Raw genomic sequence first — 8,041 nt, forward strand, 5'->3', positions numbered from 1 at the left:
TTTCAGCAGGGTCTTCAGTTGCTTGTATGATCCTGCTCTCCTGAAGTGCTGCGAGTAGCCCACAGAGCGTGTTCTCAATCCGTTTCAGAGACTGCTCCAGAGCTCCTATCCAGGTGCCTTGCGTCACAAACGCGTCACAGGCACCTGAGCACCTCTGCATCCGTAGTGTTGGCGGAACCTTCTGTCATGATCGGGTCCGGAACAGAGGACAGACACAAGTGACGGCTCTTGTTTTTCTTTATTTCTTGGAACAGGCGCAAGAATGGCTGGGGGACTGTCCGAGATCAGGCAATTGGCAAACGTCATTTAAGGGAATAGGCAACAGGTGAAATCCAAAACCAGACCAAAAAACAATACCAGAAAAAACCCAGAACAGAAAAAGCAAGGGGAGAGCGCTGTGGTGACACATCTGCAAGGTTCCATGACAAGGTGCTGCTGGGGTGCTCCTTAAGTGCGGTGTTCCCTGAGTTAGTGGCAGGTATCGCTGATCATCCGCTGAGTGGCGGCGTGACAGTCTCTTTCTCTTAAGGTAATGCACAAATTGTATTTTCTATGAGATGTACATCAATTTGGAGAAAAGCATTTGTTAAATGAATAAATGTAATGTAAATGTAAATGTACACTAAGAAGCCATGTGTTATAGGGTATGAAGATTTATTATTTTTTGTATTTAGTGGTTGCCTTTATCTAAAGTAACTAAAGTAAAGCAATTTAACACACACAGTCACATGTGAAGAGGGCAAGTTAGAGTCACCAGTCCACTGTTAACATGTCTTTAGACTGTGGGAGGAAACCAGAGAACCTGGAGAAAACCCATGCAAACACAGCGAACACACAGACTGAACCAGCTCCAAACTCCAGCTTTTGGCATTTGGAAACCATTCCGTTCCTTCTATTTTCATAGTTTTCTCTTGTGCAGTGTGCAGGTCCTTCATCACATTTATCTACATTAGCATGTATTCAATTAGCAGACGATGTACTCAGCAACACACAGCTCACATTCCACATTTTAACATGGTCAATAAAGCCAATGGTATGGCTGCAGGTTGAAGAGCTCCTTTTGGTATTCTCTGCCTTCTTCACTTATCCATTGCACTACCGCAATGATGTCTTGTCCTTTTCTGGCATAAAGAAGTTCTTTTCCCATTTATTGATTGACTTTGAGTATGACTTTGGAATGAAGTCTCCATTCTTTAGCATTTTTATGTATATACAGGTATTTTCCTCTTTGTTGACCATTGTGTTGTCTTTTGTCAAGATTTGTTGACATAAACTGGAAATTACCTTGATGGAATCTTGTTCTGTTGCGAACACAATTTTTGCAGCAGCCCTGTCGGTTAGAGTACCTTTTCCTCTTGGGAGTGACTTCAGTGCTGCACTTATTCAATTCTCCATTACCAAGGGTGTTAGTTCATAACCAATGTCTTTTAAAGTGTCGTCTGTACAGATGTTCAAGAAGTTCTTTCCACTTCTGCTTGATGTCCAAGAAAACTCACCTGAAAATATAAAATACTGTACATAGCATTAAACATGACAGTATTATATTGAATTAACTTGAATTAAATATTAACAGTTTACAGTCTAAGTTAAAGCTAAATATCATCAGATAACAGTATCAGTCTATGTTACATATCATCAGCTTTAGGATAATACTAAGCATCAACAGCAGATGGTAGTATACTATGCTGAGTATCAACAGCTTATTGTGTAGTATTATGTATTCTTTTGTTAAAACTTTGCTATATCAAAAGCAACAGAAGTGTACAATGCACTGTATTTTCCTTGCACTTGCTTTTTTGGCATGACCAAAATATTATTAAAATTATTTTGAGGATTGTATTGAATCTTATCATGGCTTCACAATGGTGAAATATTTTGAGGTGTATTCAAAAAAAGATTCTTTTTAATATAATTATATTCTGCATATATTCTGTCTTGATATCATTCATTATATGCATGTAAAGAAGTTACATATGTTAGCATTTAAAAAAATGTTTTTCTAAAAGTTTTAACGATTACCTGTTTTCACTGTTTTAAGTTTTTGGAATCCTTGTATGTTTGAGAATTTTGACTAAAAGGTATTTTTGCGTTGATGGTCAAAACTGGATTTAAAATTTTAAAAGAAGAATATTTCAGCCCTGATGATTAAAGCTGCGTTGTTGTGCTACATCATTATTATTTTGCACATATGATTCTATTTAATCAGTGAAGCTGAAATTATGTTGTGATGGAAAAAAAAGGCTAACTGTAAGACAAGACAATACCCATATTGTTCAGAAACAAGAAAAACCAGTCTGTTGAGCTATACTTGCTGTTTTAGCTCTGTAAATAAAGAAGTAAAAAAGTATTTATGAGCACAGCCATCTGTTGTCCCTTACTGTAAGTCTTTTCTGATTCTAAAAAAAAAAAAAATCTGTTTTATGAATACAGCCACCTTTGGTAACAAAAATGTGTGGTATGTTTTATAAGAGAGCACCACTGACTTGCTTCACTTCTTGGAATTCCTAACTATTTTAGTACAGGTCTTTATCCTAAAGGGTCATTTAATTTTTCCTGCTTTGACAGTGAATGCACACACAATCTGTTCAGTTTATTAATAAACTACAGTTTCTTTGTGTGTTATGTTTAAGTTGGTTTCTATTACAATTGAATTAAACATTAAATAAAACATTATAGGCAATTAATGCAGGCATACAGGTCATTCCAAAGGATTCAGGAACTTTGTCATCCCACTGTATAAACACTCCCCTCTTGAGTAGTAACAGCTCAGTGACCTACAACTTAAGCTTTCAAGAAATCATAGTTTTTCAAATCTAAAAACAAAACAAACCAAGTTTACATTCTAGAATATATTTATTGTTATTGATTAAAAAAAAAAAAAAAATTGTACCGGTAATATTTTTTACAGAAAATGTCAATTCTGGTACCCTCAAATGGTTGTAATTTATGTTTGTGTTATAGTCATGTTCAGCAAAACCTAGTTAAATAAGCTAAGCAGAATAAAAAGCATACCAGATTTTTGCACATGGAAAATCCCAAAGAGTATACATTAATAATGAGGTTCTTGAGACACTGTTGAACCTGTTGCAAGAAAAAAAGTATTGCAATAATAAACAGATATTTTTGGATAACATGGCAGTATTGCATATTTATATAACATATTCAGTGGTTTTCTACCTAGTATGTGCAGCTTTGCTCTACAACTTTGGTTACATCCTTTTGTGAACATGGAGGTGAGCGTGGCACAATGGACAGCTGTGATGAGCATCTTCGAAGGAATCCACAAAGAATGGAATAAGACAGCATCCACAAAATAGGCTAAAAAGAAAATAGTTGATCAGAACAGATAAAGGGATATTTTAATGGCTCTGAAAAGCTTAATAATTGTAACCATACATTTTTCTCTTTGACACTGACATAAGCAAAGCTGAAATAAAAGTATTAAAACTTACCCCAATATCACAAAAACAAAGCACATCAACCATGAAAAGGCTCCAGGCTTATATATTACACGAGTTGTGATCTTCTGCTGGCAATTGGTACATGTTGTTTGGCAAGGATGCCCTCCCAGGTTACCACAGAACAAGACACCTTGTGCTGTGAATGAATCTGTATTTCAGGCTTTGTTCAACATGAAACAAGTGAACATAATGCATTTTATTTGCTAATTCCATAACATGTCAGAAAACATTAACTTCAAAAATATGTCATGACTTACTTTGGGCTTGGGTAGTCACAATATAGGTTGGCACAACTTGAAGTTGGGGCTGCAATTCAAGCTGGGGTTGTAGTTGAGGATGGGACTGCGGCTGAGGCTGAGGCTGGGACTGCGGCTGAGGATGGGACTGCGGCTGAGGCTGAGGCTGGGACTGCGGCTGAGGGTAGGGTTGCGGCTGAGGCTGAGGATGGGACTGCGGCTGAGGGTAGGGCTGCGGCTGAGGCTGAGTCGCAGGTGGCCCGCTTGCAACTGAAGATGGAGGGAAGACAAGGTTTGTGTTTTTTCAAAAAGTGTAAGTTTATATATCCAATATTTACCATAAGTTTAAATGTAAAATTCAATAGGGTTTTCAATTTTAAAAGTTCAGCAGTGCAGCATTTCAGAACTGGTATCTTTTTAACTGTGATTTTGCCAAGTTTTACAGTTGTATAATCATTGGCTGTACCATTGTTAGCTGTTTATGGCCAGTTTGTTGATTATAGCTGTTACAGTCTTCCTGTCAAGTTGCATTACTCAACACTCCCATCCTAACAAGGGTGAGATTTGGTATTTAAAGTGTTTCCACCTCCAAATAACCCATTTTGTATTATCTTCTAAATTCTAAATATATACAGTACAGCTCATTTTGATTAATGCAGATTATATATATATTTTTTACATTATTTCCCAGTTTTCACTTTGGGGACAATGTGACACATAATAGCTTGAAATCAATACTACTCGTAACCCTCGACTTACTAAATCAGCTTTGTGGTAAATTGCAAATCCCCTTCTGTTGTATTATAAACCATAAGAATACATACACACACACACACACACACACACACACACACACATTTTCAGAGCCGCTTGTCCCAGATGGGGTCGCGGGGAACCGGAGCCTACCCGGCAACACAGGGCGTAAGGCCGGAGGGGGAGGGGACACACCCAGGATGGGACGCCAGTCCACCGCAAGGTACCCCAAGCGGGACTCGAACCCCAGACCCACTGGAGAGCAGGACTGTGGTCCAACCCACTGCGCTACTGCGCCCCCTCCACCATAAGAATATATAGGCCTAAACAATTGACATGCATGAAGGCTACCTTGTAAATGGGATTTAATATTTTTCCACAATTTTCCCACATTTTTCTTGTGAAAAAATTATTCATGTAGAAAAAAAAAGAGAAAAATATAAGTACGGTGCAGTATTACATTCTCCTGCTGAGCTATTCTGTTGTCTGTTTCATTTCTAAATTTAACACTAAAAGCATCTGCTAAATGGATAAATGTAAATGTAAATTTGTATTTATTCGCTTTTCTTCTCTACACCATCTGAATACTCACATTGGCTCCTAACTTAACGAAGCATTTTGCAAATGAAACAGAATCACTAGTGGACACATTGACTGAGATAATTAAAAGCGGATGTTGACGTTCAGACAGATCGTGGTTAGACGTTGCGACCAAAATTTGGGATTCAAAATTATCATCATTAATCAACTGATCGATCAATCGACAAGAAGTAGAGGACCACGTGCAGTTACAAATTATTAGCTAATTTTTTGCAGTTTGCTTTGCTACAAAATACATTGAGAATATCTGATCAGCAGAACAGTTTCTTTAATATTCTGTCACACAGGATACTTCAGTCAAGCATTGTATTTTTGGAGGAGGGAGTAGAATAGTTTTTTCAGAGCACAATGAGCAAAATATGAAACTATAAAATACTGCACCTGTCTCCAAATAAGATGGTGGTAAGTTTGCTGACGGGATGTTAGACATTGCTGGTGCAGGAATTTCTGTCTCTCCCTTAAGTTGTTGTCAGGACTGATGAGTGGAATTTATGCAGGCAGGCCAAAGAACAATGAATTTATTTATTAGATTAGGATGCATTACACCATGTATTTTTCTGCATTGAAATTATGCATAAGTACTGCTTAATTTAAATCTCTGATAAATAATGGAAAATACACACACACACACACATTATCAGAACCGCTTGTCCCATACGGGGTCACGGGGAACCGGAGCCTACCCGGTAACACAGGGCGTAAGGCCAGAAAGGGAGGGGACACACCCAGGACGGGACGCCAGTCCATCACAAGGCACCCCAAGCGGGACTCGAACCCCAGACCCACCGGAGAGCAGGACTGTGGTCCAACCCACTGCGCCACCGCACTCCCCTAATGGAAAATATATAATCAAAAATCTATTTATTTAATGGAAATTTCATTTTTCACGCATCTTAATAAACCCAGGAGTAAGATGCAGTGAAACCACCATTCTGACTATAACCAGAATGTCAGACAAAACGTCACAGCTTTAGTTTTAGGCCAAGGACAACAAGGGGATGCTCAGTAACAGATCACAAGCAATTAGCAGGTAAATCAGTGTTACAGTACAAATAGAACCAGTTCAAGGGCACAAAGTTGAAAATCCCCCATTTAATTACTTTTTAAGACATCACCAAGAATAAAATTCTAGTCACACCTCTCTGCACCGTGTATCTCTATACTTAAATTTAACTAAATAAGTCCCACAGGGCAAGCCTGGTGTACTCTTGAGGAGTGTAACTGATGCAAAATCCTTTTTTTCCAAGCTGTGTTTTTATGGATAAAGCTGATTTCCCATAAGTCATATGTGCTGAAGATGGAGCTGTACCTTTAGCTGCAGCAGTAGGGAAGAAAATGGAGCACCTGGAGGAAACAAGCATGGGTAGAACATTCACTTAGACTGAGCGTGCATCGAACCCATATGTAATAGTACGATCCAGGGACTATCAGGCACTAGTGCTAGCTACTATTGTGGTGTAATGGAAAACACCTAACATTCCTTCCAAGCCCCAGCTCATTCCAATTACATCAGTGTTCGCCTCTACTCCCCATCTACTGACCTGAAGAGCAATAAAAAATTTTTTAAAAAGAAACCTGATTACAACCAATAACTCTCTTATGTAATTTATGTGACATCTTGTACACTACCCAATCTTCTTCCCTAGGAGGCATGTCACTGTCACTGTCTTCCACCCATGAAGCTATACTATGCAACTAAAATTTGTGCAGGAGGAATAAGTCACTGTTCTTTACTAGGTGGCATCAGAATGATGCTGACTATCTCTTTAGACATCTTACAGCAAGAGATAATGTATTATCTTACAAACTGTTCATTGATTGTTCAACTTTGTTAAGTTTAAGGAAGTATCAGAAAACACCGAATATATTTCACCAAATACACTACACAATAAGAATATGACAACGCAAATTCCATCATCAGAAAAAGGCAAGAAAATCCCATCATCAACTCCATCCATGTACCCCCATCCATTCAACTCGAGTGAAAGTTATGCCCTTGAGCAAATGAATGAAGAATAGTAAAAAGAATAGCAAAGGAGTAATAAAAATCTTTGTCTTCACCCCTAGTTACTAATGACCTTAGAGAAAAGAGGTTGGGGAAGCTGGTGATGTAGTGGTTAGATCAGCTGCCTTTGGACTCCAAAACCCAAAGCTACTTACCCTAAATTGCTCCAACAAAATTACCCAGCTGTATAAACAGGTAAAAATTTGTAAGTAGCTTAACATTTTAAGCTGCATTGGAGAAAGGCATCAGCTACTGTAAATAAATAAATATAAATGAGTAAGCGCTACAATTATCAACACTAATAACTAGGTCTAAGAGTGATACAAGAGGAAGGCTTTTCTTTATGTTCTATGTTTCTGGTGTAACTCTTTGCACTTTTGGTCACTCTGTGTAAAACACATGGAAAAACAAAATAATCATGGATGCTTTGTAAAATGCATTTCTTGTTTTCTGTTTCTTATCCATCTAAGTCAACTGACCATCTAACAAATGTATTTAAATTTTAAAAGTTGTAAAATAAAACTTTCTAAACATGCAGTTTTTGAATCTGTAAAAACATGAATATGGATATAGGTTTTAAAAAAATAATGTAACATTTATTGCAATATTTATAGCAATACTTTAGCAGTAACAAAAAAGAAAGAAGAACACGTTCTTACCTTTTACGTTGATGGAGGCTGGGTGAAACAAATGGAACTGTTCAGGATGGACTTATTCGTTCCATTGATATTTCTGGAATTCAGTTAATGAACCAATCCAGCCAAACAACATTGTGAAGTAAAAGCCTCATCCCTCACTTTAGTTGTCTGGTCTTGTGTGTTTAAAGAGGTATGCTACCAGTTTGACAGAAACATATTGTCTGTGGTTATGTTCTGTTGAACCCTAACATTGGACAGTAGAAGCACAATTAGTGGCATGGATGATTTCAGAATTAATTCTAATCTGTGAACAAATGATAATACTCTGAGAAAACTTTATGCCTAAAC

The 8,041-nt window shown here is 37.7% G+C and overlaps 1 long non-coding RNA gene across 1 annotated transcript; it reads right to left on the reverse strand.

Moving 5' to 3' along the window:
* Window positions 1–5,471: 5,471 nt before the first annotated feature.
* LOC108926790 (uncharacterized) lies at window positions 5,472–7,238 on the reverse strand. The gene is made up of 3 exons (XR_003797178.1): window positions 7,211–7,238; window positions 6,360–6,394; window positions 5,472–5,525 (listed from the first exon to the last, which is right to left on the reverse strand). It is a non-coding gene; the product is annotated as an uncharacterized LOC108926790 (long non-coding RNA).
* Between the last annotated feature and the right edge of the window lie 803 nt (window positions 7,239–8,041).

The sequence above is a fragment of the Scleropages formosus genome, chromosome 20 (genome assembly GCF_900964775.1).
Source record: "Scleropages formosus chromosome 20, fSclFor1.1, whole genome shotgun sequence".
Taxonomy (NCBI): Eukaryota; Metazoa; Chordata; class Actinopteri; order Osteoglossiformes; family Osteoglossidae; genus Scleropages; species Scleropages formosus.